This window comes from Thalassophryne amazonica, chromosome 9, assembly GCF_902500255.1.
Source record: "Thalassophryne amazonica chromosome 9, fThaAma1.1, whole genome shotgun sequence".
NCBI lineage: Eukaryota > Metazoa > Chordata > Actinopteri > Batrachoidiformes > Batrachoididae > Thalassophryne > Thalassophryne amazonica.
Window position 1 is genome coordinate 100,982,070 of NC_047111.1, and position 19,264 is coordinate 101,001,333.

Consider the following 19,264-nt stretch of genomic DNA (forward strand, 5'->3'; position numbering starts at 1 on the left):
TGTCATGACACCTGTATTTTGATTTGGGATACTTGGAGCACATATTGTGCCTTGATAATCTGCTGTGCTGGGGTCATATAGGTGCTGATTGTTGAGTTTGCTTATGACATTGCTGCCGATAAATGAATTCATGACCATGTTTGACAAGTCAGGGGATGGGGGTTACTGCATTTGTGTACTTGCCGCGCTGTATGTCAATCCTCTGATTTAGTGCATGCACTTTATTCAGGCTCAAATAGCTGCTTGCCGCATAACATCACATCCTGAATGATATTTCACTTGAATTAAAGTATGAGTCCCCTTTGGCCAATCAGAGAACAATGAATGCATGAATCCACTCTTTGTGCTAATTCAGCTTACACTCTGAATGTGAGATGTCATTTTCTCTTTTCTCCTCTCTCTCTAGGTAAGTGAAACAAATTGCACCGGCTGATTGAAAGTGGACCGCCTTGGGGTATCACATTCCACAACAAATGTGGCTCTGGTACAGTACCCTGCCTTCATACTGATGAAGGCTTTGCTTTTTGCAATTAGCAGCGAAGCTGACAGAATCACAAGTGGCTGTTGCTGCTCAGTTACAGTTTTGGCTGGTGGTTTGGTATTGATGTATGGCTTTGGATTGGTGTTGTTGCAGTAGATCTTTTCTGTTCTGAAGACGTATTCTGCATGTTGAAGTTGAAACTGTTTACTGCACAAGATGTTCTGCATATGTATTTTCAGTGATTTTGGGGTTCCACACATGTAATGTCATAATGATAATGAATGGTAAAAATTGGGGTCAAAATAGCATTTGAAACATGAATTTATGTTCCAGTGTATTTCAGAACATACAAGGAGAACAGACAAATAAGCATGCATGTCCACAGCATACTCTCTCTTTTTAAAAAACAATATTTTTTGGGTAATTTTTTCACTGTCGACAAAAACAAATATAAAAATTAAATTCAGTTTCTTTATATAGTGCTAAATCACAACATATGCCATCCCAAGGTGCTTCACGAGATACTGAGCTAAGCACGTAGGCAACAGAGGCAAGGAAACATTCTCTCCATAAACGCGTGTTTTTTTTTATTTTTTATAAACCACTTCCATTTTTTTCTCTTTGAACTTCACCATGTCAGTTAACTAAGTGGTAAATTTCAGTGCTGGATGAGAGTGCTTTTTCAGTGTCAAGGTCGAAGATTGCAATGAATACTCAGAGCTGACCCACAATACACTTGATCTCAACATCCCCAAATACAGTGTAGGAAGAATGCCAACTCTGGTCACAATATTGTCTACCAAAAACTGAAAAGAGCAAGTGTTTTCTTGCCATGTTTCCTCCAAAAACAATTTTCCCCCAGCAGTGCTGAAAACTCACTTTAAAGAGTTGGCTCTGATCCACTTGGATACTAGTCGTGAAAGCCTCAGTGATATATTGGTTGGTTGGTAATATCAGCCAATATGAGCCTTTCACCAACATATCTGTATCTGTTCTATTTTTGGCAAAATGGAAAGTTTCATTTTACCAAATAAACAATGCATAAAAACACAGTGGCTATTGGAAATGAATGAATGAATGAATGAATGAATGAATTTATTCAGCACGCACACACATACTTAACAACAACAAAGAAAAGAAGAAATCTCTCATTAAACAAAAACAAAAGTCAGAGTCATTTTCTAGTTTTTCAGTTTTGTGCGGCCGAAGGGGTATAGGGGTAAAATAACAACAAGAACAACCAATAAATAAATTAAAAAAATAAGCAGAGCAACATAGCTTAATCATCAAACGAAAATACCTCACCACAACAGAGCAAACAGTACAACACACAATACATAACAAAAAGTAGCAAACTCAGTTAGCCTGATTCATCATACTGTAATGAGTAATTATATTGTTTTTAAAAAGTCTTTTTAAGCCAACTAAAGTACTGGATGATTTAATGCTATCAGAACAGTTCTTCCGAATTTTGACACCTTTTATGGAAACACAATGACTTTTAGCAGCAGTTCAAATCTTTACTCTATCAAATACTAATGTTCCTCTCAAGATATAGCTGGACTTCCTTATTTAGAACAGATCCTGGACATGTTGAGGCAAAAGTTTATTTTTAACTTTTTCCATGATTTGTATCATACAACCCAAGTCCCAGAATTTCAAAATGTGTAAACAGACAAATAGTTGGTTTGTTGGCTTGCGATATGGTTTATTACTTATAACTTTTATAGCTTTTTTGCTTTTATAGCTTACTTTTGTCACAAAAATATTGGATTTGTATTTGTTTTATATGTGTTTCCCCAAACCTCAATGCAATAGGTCATATAGGGGACAAATAATAAATGATATAGCGTAACTAATGAATGCTGGGAGAGGAAGTCTTGTGCTTTGTATATGAGTTTTCCAGCTTAAATCATCAGTAAATAATACTAAGTCATCAGTAAATACTCCAAGAAATTTGGTTTCAGTTACAATTTCAATTTCAACATCATTCAATGATTAAATGATACCTACTGTAAGTTCCTGGGCTTTTTTCTGGATATAATACACTTTGTTTTTCCAAGATGAATTTATAATTAGTTTGAATCAAACCATTGTTTGAAATTTAGAAGTTCCCTTTCCATCATTTCCAAGAACTGTCCCAAATGATCCCCACTACCAAACACAGTTGTATCATTGGCAAACAAAATACGTATTCTGCAGCTCTGATGTTCAGGTCCAGAGATGTCAACAGCTGCCACGCCCCCATCCTTTCAGTGCACAGACCAAAGTGTCACTCTCTGATCAGATGAGATGTGCCTCGCCTGCGGGGGGGGCGCGAACCACACGCATGCACGTGTTGGGGGGGAGCCGACGGCACGCCACATCTCAGCAACTCCACAGTCGTGGGGAACTTAGATGAATTTCACAGCGAGTACGACAGTAGACAGTCTGCAGTCTCTCGTCATGCCAACAGTGTGACTGGCTACACATTTTCTAAGTGCCATGCAAACGGTGTTAGATGTTCATGCATGTCACCTGGAATTTGGCTGACACCTGCCCCGAGAGAATCAATGGGTTCACAGAGTGCACACTCTGTCATTCAGCCACTGGTGTGCACAAATTGTTGCAACAGGTGTACGAGGCATTTGAGGCAGGGACGATTTCACATGGTTTGCACATGATTCCACACGATTCCTGCATCATGCACACTAAGTGCGCACTTAGTCCAAACTTGCACTATATGTGAAGGGGCCCTAAAGGTTTAATAATACAATCGATAATATTCTTTATCAAGAACATATCGAAGTTGTAACTGTCACTTGATTTTTTTTTTCCTTTTAGTTCATGAACTATGTCAATAATTTCATGTTCATCTCTTTCTTTAATATACACTCAACAAAAATATAAACGCAACACTTTTGGTTTTGCTCCGATTTTGTATGAGATGAACTCAAAGATCTAAAACTTTTTCCACATACACAATATCACCATTTCCCTCAAATATTGTTCACAAACCAGTCTAAATCTGTGATAGTGAGCACTTCTCCTTTGCTGAGATAATCCATCCCACCTCACAGGTGTGCCATATCAAGATGCTGATTAGACACCATGATTAGTGCACAGGTGTGCCTTAGACTGCCCACAATAAAAGGCCACTCTGAAAGGAGCAGTTTTATCACACAGCACAATGCCACAGATGTCGCAAGATTTGAGGGAACGTGCAATTGGCATGCTGACAGCAGGAATGTCAACCAGAGTTGTTGCTCGTGTATTGAATGTTCATTTCTCTACCATAAGCCGTCTCCAAAGGCGTTTCAGAGAATTTGGCAGTACATCCAACCAGCCTCACAACCGCAGACCACGTGTAACCACACCAGCCCAGGACCTCCACATCCAGCATGTTCACCTCCAAGATCGTCTGAGACCAGCCACTCGGACAGCTGCTGAAACAATCGGTTTGCATAACCAAAGAATTTCTGCACAAACTGTCAGAAACCGTCTCAGGGAAGCTCATCTGCATGCTCGTCGTCCTCATCAGGGTCTTGACCTGACTCCACTTCGTCGTCGTAACCGACTTGAGTGGGCAAATGCTCACATTCGCTGGCGTTTGGCACGTTGGAGAGGTGTTCTCTTCACGGATGAATCCTGGTTCACACTGTTCAGGGCAGATGGCAGACAGCGTGTGTGGCGTCGTGTGGGTGAGCGGTTGTCTGATGTCAGTGTTGTGGATCGAGTGGCCCATGGTGGCGGTGGGGTTATGGTATGGGCAGGCGTCTGTTATGGACGAAGAACACAGGTGCATTTTATTAATGGCATTTTGAATGCACAGAGATACCGTGACGAGATCCTGAGGCCCATTGTTGTGTCATACATCCAAGAACATCACCTCATGTTGCAGCAGGATGATGCACGGCCCCATGTTGCAAGGATCTGTACACAATTCTTGGAAGCTGAAAATGTCCCAGTTCTTGCATGGCCGGCATACTCACCGGACATGTCACCCATTGAGCATGTTTGGGATGCTCTGGACCGGCATATACGACAGCATGTACCAGTTCCTGCCAGTATGCAGCAACTTCACACAGTCATTGAAAAGTAGTGGACCAACATTCCACAGGCCACAATTGACAACCTGATCAACTCTATGCGAAGGAGATGTGTTGCACTGCATGAGGCAAATGGTGGTCAGATACTGACTGGTATCCCCCCCCAATAAAACAAAACTGCACCTTTCAGAGTGGCCTTTTATTGTGGACAGTCTAAGGCACACCTGTGCACTAATCATGGTGTCTAATCAGCATCTTGATATGGCCCACCTGTGAGGTGGGATGGATTATCTCAGCAAAGGAGAAGTGCTCACTATCACAGATTTAGACTGGTTTGTGAACAATATTTGAGGGAAATGGTGATATTGTGTATGTGGAAAAAGTTTTAGATCTTTGAGTTCATCTCATACAAAATGGGAGCAAAACCAAAAGTGTTGCGTTTATATTTTTGTTGAGTACATTGAATCCAGAATTGTGTTAATTGTTTTATTGTTGTCCAGAGAACACATTTTTTGAGGATACAATTTTTACCCACATTAACAAAATAGTCGTTGAAATGATCTGCAATAACTTTATTTTCTTTTACGATAGTGTCAGAATTGTATAAAAATAAGCTGGATAATCTTTAACAACTGTCTTCTTTTTAATGATTTCATTTAAAAGTTTCCATGTGCCTTTAACGTTGGTTTTATTTTTTCCAATAAATCACTGTAGGAATTTCTTCTTACATGATCTCATGTTAGTTAATTTGTTTTTGTATATCTTGTATTTACTCTCATCCTCAATTGTTCTGCACTTTAAAAATTACTTATACAAAAGATTTTTTCTTTTATATGCATTCAGCAGTCCCTTAGTGATCCAAGGCTTGTCAGTATTTTGCTTGTGTGCAATATTTGATATCAGTGACTATGTAATGGTATCATTACATAGTGTGTCTAATAGAGCAGGCTCTGCTGGCATTGTTCACAATGCTGTCAAGCATGGCTGGGACCCCCATCACCCCTTGGTCCTATAAGAGACAGTGTCAAAATGACCAGCTGTCATTCATTTTCAATCAGAGTGGGAGTTTTACAGTAACAAGAAACAAGTGGTTGTGACTGACTAGGTGCGGCTAAAAATAGAAGAGAAACCCATATTTTGCAAATAGCGCGTAACGGCAGTGTGATGGGACTGTGACATTTATTGGTTTGGTTGTTGGTTATATTTAGTTCTTTCTAACAAAGTTAATGCTTAATTTTTGAATAATTCAACCTCAGTTACATTTCTTTGTCATAAGCCTTTGGTAATGAAATGTTAGGAAACATTAGCATTTTTTAAAATGTGTGTAAAGGCAAATATATCTGTATCACTAATTTTTTTTTTTCAGGTTGCATGGTGGCTTAGTGGTTAGCACTATTGCCTCACAGCAAGAAGGTTGTGGGATCACTTCTCGCCTGGGCCTTTCTGTGTAGAGGTTGCATGTTTTCCCTCGTGTATGTGTGGATTTCCCTGCGAGTGCCCGGCTTCCTCACACTTCCAAAGATATACAGGCTAGGTGAATTGGTGACTGTATGTCCATAGGTGTGCGTGTGTGTGAAGCAGTTTGTGTTTGTCTGTTATAGTATGTAGCTCTGCGACAGACTGGTGTCCTGCCCAGGGTGTATCCCACTATGTCTGATGACTGCTAGGATAGTTTTTAACACCCTCCTCCCCCATGACCCTTGAATGGAGTAAATGAGTATAGGAAATGAATAAATTATTTTTTAACCCTATAAATATTATTATTGTATTGGACTCCATAAAAATAGTATACAAATATGAATGTTTATGAGTTCCATTGAAAAAAAATGTAAAAACATTCATTATTAAATATTAACTAGCACCATCAATTAGCTCTATCAAATCATCGCCCATGACACTGTGTACTTCCTCAGTGCAGTGAGAAAAATCATATCAGAAATTAGTCCAGCTTTTCATTCTAACTTCCTCCTAACACCTCTTCATACCTCCAGACAGCTTACAGCGCAATGGATTTGTTGTGTGTGTGGTGTGTGAGAGGTGTGAGTGAGTGCACACGCGCATGGGCATGTGTGTGCGCAGAGTGCAATGGTACCAAATGTATGTAACCAAATTTGAATGCTAAATGGAACCAAATTGCACTCTAAATGCAATGCAACACAAATGGGATGAATAATCTATGTGACATACAAAGCACCAATCAAATGACAAGGATCCACTCAGCCGTTATGTAATAACAGGTTACCGTGTTTTTGCATTTGACATACTGTAAATGGCTTAGATACATTTGAAATTTTAACCCTTATTCCTCACTAGACAGTTGCATTTGCTCAGCTCCAGGCTGTAAAAATAGTTCAGGAAAGGACCAATATGCAGAGATTGTTCACCTTTGACAAATTTGGCCAATTGTGTAATTTGCAGTGGGTTTCAACAACATATTACTATGTGTTTGTAATACATCTTCCCTGAGTGCTCCCTTCCATATATTTCATGTCACATTGTTTGTTTGCATTCTAACAGTTACACAGTTTTTAAAAGTTTTACAAAGCTGAAGAAGTAGAAAACAGAAATCAAAGCAAGAAAAAAAAAAATTCCATCACACTGCAGAACCACCCTGGATTGCCACCCACATAAGCACCCACCAACATAAGCACCCACCCACAGAAGCAGACACCAGTCCATAACCACCTCTCAAAGTACCCATGCCTCTAACCCAGCCAGGTTAAGGTAAGCAGGCCCCTTGACCTCCTCCAGCCACTGAGGTCTTGAACATGAAGGCATTTGTATGCCCAGGGAATTGCACCACTGGCCAAAATGTTGGAGCTCATACTCTTGTCACCATGCCAGTGTCACTTGCCACCATGCAAGTGACATTGTGTAGAGTGGATTGTCAGCTCTGTCAAGCAGATAAGGCAACGACTGGATGTGTTTAGTACTAGGTCTCTTTGGAGGATTCTTGTGTCCAATGAGTGGTTGCTTAGGTAAACTGAGACGAGGAGTATTGCTCTCTCTTGTATGCTCACATCTCTCTGCGCAAACAAAAATGTGCTCTGTGATAATGAATGTATTTCCATGTTTGTTGTAATCCACCTGAACAAAATGCTGGTTATGTTTTTGCTTCTCAACATCTCTATTATCTCAGTTCAGCTTGCCACAGGACACAGAGCAGCAACAAATTTTACTTGTGCACACATATTAAACAAATCATGGGACCAGATTGTATCTTGTGCACCCGCAGGAGCAGTTCAGGCATTTGGTGTTGTATAATGTGGCCTCACTATCTTTCCTGGAGCTGTAGCATCCAAGTTGCTCTGACGCACAACTCCTTTGCTGTAGCATTGTAAGAAGTTAACATATTATTGCAACAATGTTGTAAAAAGTTAACTTATTATAACTGTTAACTGGTGGAACGCTGAACCATATCTTTTGGCATTAACATGAAATCATAACAGTGAGAATGCCTTATAAATGGATTTGCATCAGAAATTTCTTGATATTTCTCCCGCCTTATGTGTTGTTGATTTTTATTTTTTCTTTGAAATCACTGTTTCTGCTCCTCTGTCTTACAGGCATTTTGACCTTCTTTTTTCAGAGTCTGCCTGAGATCTGCTTCTGGGCATATAATAACAGTACTTTGTATTGCTTTCTATCAGCATCATAATATGATTGAGCCATGAGTCAGACGCCTTCAGACGCCTGCCGCTGACGCTGCCGAGCGCAAAGCAAGCATTGTAACCCTGCTCTATTGTTCTTACCGCAGCAGAACACATTCTATCTACAAGTCATCTGATTGGACTGAATCCTCACATGCTCATTTAGTGTGGAGATAAATGAGAAGCAATTATCACATACACCATATGTGTGCAGAAAAAGGAAAATATAAAGAGGGAGACTTTTTTCCATTTTGACAGAGTGTGTTGCCATGATGCTAACGTAAAGCCGATGCTGTAGAAATGATTGTGTAATGGAAAGAAGCTTATTTGAGTGAATCCTTGCCAAATTCCCAGAGATGGATATTGTCCGCTATTTGCCAGAGTCAGATTTGAACATAGATACACACGTACAAAGTGGTGGGCACAGCTAACCAAAAGTTAGCTTTGATAATTGCTGATCCGCTAACTGAAAAGTTAACTTTATAACGCTAAACCGATAAACTGCAAAATACCTGAGCACAAGTTACAGCTAGCCGCTACTTTTCGTACTGTCGGCTACTGATTACCAGTTTCGAGTTTAAGCACCGCCGAGGCTTCTGAGTAAAATCAAAACGTCGACACAACCCAAAACAAACAAAGAGGCAGAGCTCTGTCTTATGTAGTCAGACAGCATTTCAGCAATTGTGTGTTAAAGCTCAAAACTTCAGAATTTAGCATATTCCTTTAAAAGATATGCCATATATGTAATATTTTCTCTCTGTAAATATGACAGAGGTACCGTTAATATCAATAAACTGTCCAGAATTAGTTGTTTATGACTAAAACCATGACTCCTCAACACTGTCCGCTGATGGTTTTCAAAATTAGCTGAAAAGCTAATCTGCTAAAAAAAAGTTAGCTTCACTAATAGTGCTTAGCAGATTAGCGGACCTGTGACAGGCGTTGCATTTTGAATGGTAGTGGCACACAGGTCCTCCAAGATGGACAAAACACTAGTACAGTTGACCTTGAGGACAGATGAGACACTGCACAATCTACACAGCACAATATAAATGTACAAGTCATAATATTCGTAAGTTGATAATGGTGTTTCTGACTGTATATGAATTCATCATATGAACTCATTATGAAGTCATTCATTCCAGCTAACCAAATATTTTGCTAAACAATACATTGTTTAAATCATCCACCTACAGTAGTGTTCAGAATAATAGTAGTGCTAAGTGACTAAAAAGATTAATCCAGGTTTTGAGTATATTTCTTATTGTTACATGGGAAACAAGGTACCAGTAGATTCAGTAGATTCTCACAAATCCAACAAGACCAAGCATGCATGATATGCACACTCTTAAGGCTATGACATTGGGCTATTAAAACAAAATTAGAAAAGGGGGTGTTCACAATAGTAGTAGTGTCACATTCAGTCAGTGAGTTTGTCAATTTGTGGAACAAACAGGTGTGAATCAGGTGTCCCCTATTTAAGGATGAAGCCAGCACCTGTTGAACATGCTTTTCTCTTTGAAAGCCTGAGGAAAATGGGACGTTCAAGACATTGTTCAGAAGAACAGCATAGTTTGATTAAAAAGTTGATTGAGGGGAAAGCTTATATGCAGGTGCTAAAATTTATAGGCTGTTCATCTACAATGATCTCCAATGCTTTAAAATGGACAAAAAAAAAACAGAGACGCGTGGAAGATAATGGAAAACAACCATCAAAATGGCTAGAAGAACAAGCAGAATGACAAAGGCTCACCCATTGATTAGCTCCAGGATGATCAAAGACAGTCTGGAGTTACCTGTAAGTGCTGTGACAGTTAGAAGACGCCTGTGTGAAGCTAATTTATTTGCAAGAATCCCCCGCAAAGTCCCTCTGTTAAATAAAAGACGTGTAGAAGAGGTTACAATTTGCCAAAGAACACATCAACTGGCCTAAAGAGAAATGGAGGAATATTTTGTGGACTGATGAGAGTAAAATTGTTCTTTTTGGGTCTGGACTGATGAGAGTAAAATTGTTCTTTTTGGTTCTAAAGGCCGCAGACAGTTTTTGAGACGACCCCCAAACTCTGAATTCAAGCCACAGTTCACAGTGAAGACAGTGAAGCATGGTGGTGCAAGCATCATGATATGGGCATGTTTCTCCTACTATGGTGTTGGGCCTATATATCGCATACCAGGTATCATGGATCAGTTTGGATATGTCAGAATACTTGAAGAGGTCATGTTGCCTTATGCTGAAGAGGACATGCCCTTGAAATGGGTGTTTCAACAAGACAATGACCCCAAGCACACTAGTAAACGAGCAAATCTTGGTTCCAAACCAACAAAATTAATGTCTCGCAGATGTGAAGAAATCATGAAAAACTCTGGTTATACAACTAAATACTAGTTTAGTGATTCACAGGATTGCTAAAAAAAAGCAGTTTGAACATAACAGTTTTGAGTTTGTAGCGTCAACAGCAGATGCTACTATTATTGTGAACACCCCCTTTTCTACTTTTTTTTTTTACTAATAGCCCAATTTCATAGCCTTAAGAGTGTGCATATCATGAATGCTTGGTCTTGTTGGATTTGTGAGAATCTACTGAATCTACTGGTACCTTGTTTCCCATGTAACAATAAGAAATATACTCAAAACCTGGACTAATCTTTTTAGTCACATAACACTAGTATTATTCTGAACTCTACTGTGTATATATACGAGGTCTATTAGGTAATAAACCGACCCTTTTATTTTTTTTTTTAACGATATGGATTTGAATGTCGTGCGATTACACCAATCATGCTTGAATCCTCGTGCGCATGTGTGAGTTTTTTCACGCATGTCGGTGACGTCATTTCCCTGTAGGCAGGCCTTGAGTGAGATGTGGTCCCGTCCTCTCGGCTGATTTCCTTTGTTTCACACGCTGCTCGAGACGGCGCGCGTTGCTTTATCAAAAATTTTTCTGGACCTGTGAGGAATATCCGAGTGGACACTATTCGAGAAATTAAGCTGGTTTTTGGTGAAAAGTTTAACGGCTGATGAGAGATTATGGGGTGTTTCTGTCGCTGTAAGGACTTCCCATGGAGCAGGACGTCGTGCAGCTTCCATGTGCCGTCATCAGCCTGTTTCGACCTGAAAACATCCTAATTTAAGGCTTAATTCACCCAGGACGTTGTGAGAGAACAGAGAAGATTCAGAAGAGGCCGGCATGAGGACTTTATGTGGACATTCCACTGTTTAAGGACATTTTGTAATGAAAGACGTGCGCGCAAATTCGCGAGTCGTCACGGAAACGACTTGGCGAATTTGCGCGCACGCCGAGTCGTTTCCGTGACGACTTGGCGAATCTGTGTGCACCGCAACAGGAAAAACACCTCCGTGTTGAAAACCATTTGTAAAATTCAGGCGGCTTTTGATGGCTTTCAACAAGTGAGTAACTGAGAAATTGTTTAACAGCTTGGGCATGTTCCAACTTGCCCATTAAGGTTTCCAACGGAGGTTTTTCCTGTCGCGACCCCCCGCGGTCGGGTCCGGCCCGATGTGCGACTCTGCCCGCACGTTCTTTCATTACAAAATGTCCGTTAACAATGGAATGTCCGAATAAACTCCTCATGCCGACTTCTTCTGAAAGTTCTCTGTTCTCTGACGACTTACTGGGTCAACAGAGCCTGAAATGTGGAAGTTTTCAACTTGAAACTGTGAGACACTGCCGCCTCGAAGCGCAAATCGCCGTCAGGCACCGTGGGCCGTCCTTACGGCGACACTACCAGACCAAAATCTCTCATCAGCCGTTAAAATTTTTACCGAAAACCAGCTGAATTTATTGAATGGTGTCCACTCAGTTGTGCCTTACAGTTTTGAAAAAATTTTGATCAAACAAAGCAGCAGTCTCTGAGCCATTCCTAAACAATGAAAAAAACGACGAGAGGGTGGGCGACTCCTCACTCAAAGACTGCCCACAGGCGAATGACGTAACCGACAGGCGTGAAAAAACTCTCGCATGCCCACGAGGGTTCAAGCATGTCTGATGTAAACACACGTGATTCAAATCCATATGGTTTTTGAAAAAAATAATAAGGTCGGATACTTTTCTAATAGACCTCGTATACGAGGTCTGTGAGAAAACTATCCGACCTTATTATTTTTTTAAAAAACCATATGGATTTGAATCATGTGCGCTTGCACCAGACAAGCTTGAACCTTCGTACGCATGCGTGAGTTTTTTCACGCCTGTCAGTTGCATCATTTGCCTGTGGGCAGGCTTTGAGTCAGCACTGGTCCACCCCCCTCGTCGGATTTTTATTTTCAGGGAAATGGCTGAGAGGCTGCCGCTTTGCTCCATGAATTTTTTTCAGACACTGTTAGAGACAGCCAGTTGGAAACGATTCGAAAGATTCAGATGGATTTCGGTGAAGATCCTGTCGGCGTCACATGGATTAAGGAGTGTTAAAACCTTTTTAAAGACGGCCCACAGCGGCGGAGGGCGCGCGGCGCACCGAGCGGCCATCGACAGGCTGAAATGACCAGATCATTTCTAAACTGAACGCTGTGTTATCCGGGACATCGTGTGACTACCACAGAAATGGCAAGAGAGCTGGACATAGCACTTTTGCAGCACATTCCACTGTTACAGGAGATTTTGTAATGAAAGACGTGCGGAGGATTTCGCTCAAAAAAAAAAAAAAAACGCTCAACAAAAACACAGCTCCGTGTTGGAAACCATTCGTAAGATTCAGGCGGCTTTCAGTGGCTTTTCAGTTGAGTGAGTATCCGAGAAATTGTTTAACAGCTGGGCATGTTCCAACTTGTCCTGTGAGACTTCCAACACGGAGGTGTTGTTTGTCCAGCGGCTGTGAGCGGCTGTGTCCCGACGCGCGAATCCGTCCGCACGTTTTTCATTACAAAATCTCCTTTAACAATGGAATGTGCCGATAAAGTGCTGATCCCGACCTCTTCTGAAACTTCTCTGCTAGTCACATGACGTCCTGCATCAACAGAGCCTTAAATTTGGAAGTGATCTGCTCGTTCCAGCCTGTCGATGGCCGCTCGGGGCGCGGTGCGCCCTCTGCCGCCGTGGGCCATGTTTAATCCAGTTTTAATGGTCCTTAATCCGTGTGATACTGACAGATCTTCACCAAATCTGAATCTTTCGAATGGTTTCCAACTGGCTGTCTCTAACAGTTTCTGAAAAAATTTCATGGAGCAAAGCGGCAGCCTCTCAGCCATTTCCCTGACAATAAAAATCCGACGAGGGGGGTGGACCAGTGCTCACTTAAACCCTGCCCACAGGTGAATGATGCAACCGACAGGCGTGAAAAAACTCATGCATGCGCACAAAGGTTCAAGCTTGTCTGATGCAAGCGCACATGATTCAAATCCATATAGTTTTTGAAAAAAATAAAAAGGTCAGATACTTTTCTAACAGACCTTGTATATATATATATATATAATATATATTATATAATATATATATATATATATATATATATAAAGAGACCTCTGATGTTGTGCCTAGAATCTGATGGAGCCACTCCACTCTTCCAATATGGGGGTTATGGCTCCTAGTGTTCCTATTATCACTGGGACTACTATTATTCTGAACACTACTGTATGCTCCTTGGTTGATGAGATACACATGAAAAAAAAACTGTTGTTAGGACCGTGTTTCCTTGTCCTTTGACCAAGCTACTACAATCTAATTAGCTCTCGATAAGTAAGTCCTTTCGGCTGCTTCCTTGTTTGCACTCAGGGTCGCCACAGCAAATCCAAGGTGGATCTGCATGTTGATTTGGCACAGGTTTTACACAGATGCCCTTCCTGACACAACTCCATATTAGCGACAACAGACCATGCTTATGTGCTTCGTCGGCGCACAGGGTAAAAATCAACAAAAATTTGAAGGAGCATCAGACCTCGTAACACTTTGGCTTTATTTAAGCACACAAAGAGATTAAGTGGGGTTCAGCGTATAGTGGCAGGGTGAAAGAGGCAAGCTGGGGACAAGGTATACAGACAGACTCAACAAGTAGCTGGAATAGTGTACAGTGGGGGCCACCATCCCTGGATCATGAGTCAGATGTAACATTTCTCTATGGATTTTCAGCACCCATCGGTTTGTTAATTAAGCAGAGGGTGGAGCAGGAGGGGTTAGAAACCATACAGGGCAGGTGATGACCAGGAGCAGGGTCACTGACCCCCATTGTACAGGATCCTTTGTTGCACTTAAACAAAATTTGCTAACAGAGCTGAAATGCTTTGGAATTTGAAGGTCCAGAGAGAAAAACAGGTACTGGCCAATCACTAGACAGAGTGGTGGTTGACAAGGAGCAGACACTTTGAGATAAACAGTCACTGACATTCAAATTCTTAATGGCATTGATGTCAACTGTGAAAGCAGTGTCTTATTCCAAACTGGATTATGAATAGTAAGCATAAATCTATATTGCTCTTTAACACTTTTCTAGGCTTACACAGCCCAAACAGTTTGTTTGCAACACTGATTTGTCTGCAGATGAGCTCCTAACATATTTTAATGACAAGGTTGAAGACATCAGAGTCAAATTATTGAATCCTCTTGTGGAGAGGAAGAATATTTTATCGCGAGGCCCGTATATGAAAGACATAGTTTAGATGACTTTCAACTTATTTCTTTGGCTGTCCTTACTAAAATCATTATAGCAGCTCGATGTGCAACTTGTTTATTGGACCCTCTGACATCTTGGGTTGTAAAGCACTTATAGTAAACATTAGGGCTTATATTATTATATTATTATATATTATCTTGAACATTCTACACTCATCACTTCAGGGGTTTTGCTAGCCTCTTTTAAAACTGCAGTGGTTAAATCTTTGTTAAAGAAGTCAGGTTTGGATACTGACTCCTTGACAAGCTGTAGACCAGAATCAAACCTTGCTTTCTGATTAAAAGTATTTGAAAAAGTGGTCTTAAATCAGCTTGAGAAGTATTTGTCAACTAACAAACTTCATGAGCCACTTCAGTCTGCTTTTAGAGCAAATCATTCAACTGAAACAGTTAAACTAAGGTGGTGAATGATTTACTATTGGCATTGGATTCAGAATTATTTTTTCTATTGTTATATCTTAGCACTGCATTTGATAGTGTGGATCACCAGATTTTACTGGATAAATGGTAAATGGACTGCATTTATGCAGCACTTTTCCATCCGCATCAGACGCTCAAAGTGCTTCACATTCACCCCAATGTCAGGCTGCTGCCATGCAAGGTGCACACTACACACCGCCAGCAACTAGGGGATAGAGGACCTTGCCCAAGGGCCCTTAGTGATTTTCCGTTCAGGCTGGGATTTGAACCGAGGATCCTCTGGTCTCAAGCCCAACGCTCAACCACTATACCATCACCATACAGTGGAAAACTACTTTGGCATTTCATACCAGGATCTCCAGTGGGCAACTTCATACTTGTCAGAGAGATCTTACTGTGTTCTGTTTAATAATTCCCACTCTGAGTCATGTATGGTCAAGTATGGGGGTCCACAGGTTTCTGTTTTGGGTCCACTGCTGTTTTTACACAGCAGCTACACTTGACCTTGGGTCCACTGCTGTATCTAGCACTGCTGGTCAGATTCTGAAACATCTTAACTTCAGACTTGTCTAACTGCTGTTAAGAGCTCATTATCAGCAAATTTCCTGCTCCTCAGCTAAGACAAAAATGTTTATTGGACCAGTCAGTCAGTCAGCTTTACAATACTTTGACGCAGTCTTTGGATGACTGTGTATTCACCGCAAACACAGATTTAAAAATCTTGGTGTGTTTTTGACATATTACTTTCCTTTGACTCTCATATTAAGGACATCACTAGAATTACTTCTTTTTTTTTCCATTGAGAAACCTCGCTAAGGTTAGCTCTGCTTTATCTTTAAAGGATGCCGAGATTTTAATCCACTCTTTTCTGACTTCACAATTGAATTATTGTAATGCCCTTTTATCTGGTGTGCCAAAAAAGACTACTCAAGGTCTCCAAAGTTGCTCAAAATGTGGCAGCTCGTATTCTGACCGAGCTGGCAAATTTGAAACACATTACTCCAGTGCTGGCCTCTCTTCACTGGCTCCCAGTTTGGGTTACAGTAGATTTTAAAGTGCTCCTTCTTACTTCTAAAATGTTTAATGGTTAAGCACCATTGTATTATCCGACCTGGTGAAGTCGTATGTGTCTGCACATACACTGCACTCCTGGGATTCTGGTCTTCTGTGTGTCCCAAGGGTTTGGAAAAAGAATGTTGTGAGCAAGCTTTTTCCTTTTGTGCAGCAACTTTGTAGAACAGCCTGCCTCTTGACATCTTGATCCAGAATCCGAATCCAGATCCAGATCTGATTCTGGAACAAGATTTCCCTTTATATAGGCTTTGAAGGATTACGTCAAAGCTATTTCACAGATTCTCACCAAATTTGCACCACAGATACATATTAGGGCATGGAATACTCCACTGCATTTTGGAGGTGACCTAGGTTCCTGATTGGCGGATGTCAGAAATCTCTGATTGCTCTTGTTATATCATAATTTGATTGAGATTTTAACTTTGCTCTTCACTTATTTGAATTGTTTGGTTGTTGATGATTGAAAGTGCTTCACAAATAAATGTATTTCCTTTTATTTATTGTTCACTTTCTGCCACTTATCTGGGTCGGGGTCACGGCGGTATCAGACCAACAAGCTTCCCCTACACTTCCCTATCTTTGGCTAAGTCCCATGGGATCCACAAGGCATTCCCAACCCAGCTGGGAAATATAAGCAGTCTTACTATACAAATAAAATGTTTAGTAGCAAGTGTTTATGAGCAGATTCGTGAAGATTTCTTGCTGGCGTATGTACTGTTTGATTGTTACTCGTAACGTGTTGCCTTTATGAAGGCATATGCTCAGAATGTAATGAGCAGAAATGATAATTATTCAACTCAGTTGACGTCAGCAAAGAACAAAAGGAACAATTTCAGACATCGGCTAGATGCATATTACACAGAATTTCATTTGTTGTCGACTCTTATGCAGAAATAGATCAAGTGTGTTGTTATTATACAACGTGTATATGCACAGTATCTCTTTACCTAAAGGTGTTTGTCTCAATTGCAGCTCCTTCACATTATAATAATATAATGCATTCAGAGAGTCAGCACCATAATTTGTTTTGCAAATTTATATTTCTGATCCCCAGCAGTCTGAACAATGAACATGTACTTGAAGGTTGTTGGGAACAATAGAAGCATCTATGGTACATTTGATTACACTTGATTTGTGTCAGATTGCACTGTAATTACGGGAAACAGCAGCAGTTGTTTAATATTGTCTCCGTATAATGATTTCACCTCCAACTTGACTCACAACAGCCCGCGCCCTGCTGTTTGAGGAGGTGGAAAGAGGCTTTAGCCTGACGCTTTTGACAGAACTGTCAAGTAGTGGAGAAAGAGTGCGTCTACAATCTGTCATTCTTCACAAACCCCGCCGATTTAACGTTAATTTTTCGTGGGCGGGGGGGGGGGTGTCTTTATGTCAGAGTGAATTTCCATGTGTGTTACTAATGTAGGCTGATTTGGAGATTTACGTCCAAGTGGAAGAAAATCAAGCAGAATAAGAGTTCAGCTTGGTTTTTGTCCTTCTGGTCAAAAGCATTTCCTTGAAGTGATTTTGTAGAATGTGACTTTATCCAATGTGCACTATCATTATGTCACACCACATCTCCATTCATGGGTGTATTGATAATGATTGTTATTTCCCTCTGATACCTGCAAGTCCAACTGGCTTTTCTTTTCAATGCAGTAGTCGATTCAAACTATACTTTATTTGAAACCAAAGCTGTTGTTTTTAACAACCACCTGTGAGGTTTGACCATGAAAACCTTCTATTACAGCATAATGAAGCCACATCAATATAGACATTAAAACCAGCCTTTTGTGCATATTATTGCAAAACTGCAACCACCAGGATCTCATGATTGAGTGTATAACAGACACAGTGGACCCCACAGTCAGATGCATAAGTATTAGGACCGTATTTTTGTAGTTTTGCCTCTGTTTGCTACCAGGGTTAGAGAAATATTTTTTGAGCCTACTGGTCAGGACAAGTAGCACCAATTTTGTTACTGGTTCTCCTGGTTCAAGGTAGAGGCCCCAGGTATGTGGAAGCTCAGAGCCTCCAGCGGCGAGCCTCAGGGTCGCATTAATCCTAACATCATGCACATGTATTCAATCAATTTGGAAATCTATAGCATGATAGAACGTTTTCATTTTGTGTTGAATGTATGCAAAGTAATCAATATTTGCTTACATGATCATTTGCTTTCATGTGAATGTACTGTACACCTTGTACTTCGCTTTGTAATACTGGCCTTGTACTTATCTTATGCAGCCCAAACAGCTGTGAAAGCTCTAAAATATCTCAGATTCTTTTGGGCAACAATTTTACATATTGCTTCTCAGACTAGTATGATCAAAATGTTATGATTATTGAAGAAAATCATGTTAAAGTTTCACATCACATTCAGATTTTGTAGCAAAAATACAATAGTTGAGAGAAGTTAACTTTTTATGTGTGCCATATATGGGCATGCAGTGTTGCTATGGTAACTCTCACTGAGTCTGTCTGTGGACCAGCCCTGCTCTGCTACTCTTCCTGTGCATTGCCGCTGTTAAAGACATTCTATTTAAGCTTAAAGTAGTGTGTGGACACCAGACACTTTAACACGATTCCCCTTTGCTGACTGAGCATCATTCATGAAGTCATTGGTGCGACTGAGTGCCGCAGCGCGGGTTATAGTAATCTGCGAATTGTTGATCTTGTTAACACTTTTAATCATGAGACCGACAATATTTTAAACTAGATATCAGATTAGCGGTGGAAAATATCAACTAGTCATAGGTCAAAAGTTACTGGCCTATGTCTTCGGACCAGTGGATTTCCCTACCCCTGGCCACCCAGCAGATTTAAAATAAAACAGTCCAGACGTTCAGCAAGGGCTGTGCAATATGACAAAATCTTTAATCATGATACAAGTGATTTTATGTCCTGAAAAAGACATATATATCAAGATATAGCACATAATACATTTCACAGAGTTACTCACTGACTGGCAGACTGAGTTCTTTAATCCTC

At 40.6% G+C, this 19,264-nt stretch overlaps 1 long non-coding RNA gene across 1 annotated transcript; it reads left to right on the plus strand.

Moving 5' to 3' along the window:
* The first annotated feature begins 1,652 nt into the window (after positions 1-1,652).
* Positions 1,653-18,316, plus strand: LOC117517731. Its single transcript, XR_004562815.1, has 3 exons — positions 1,653-1,665; positions 2,684-2,696; positions 18,198-18,316. It is a non-coding gene; the product is annotated as an uncharacterized LOC117517731 (long non-coding RNA).
* Positions 18,317-19,264: the final 948 nt, after the last annotated feature.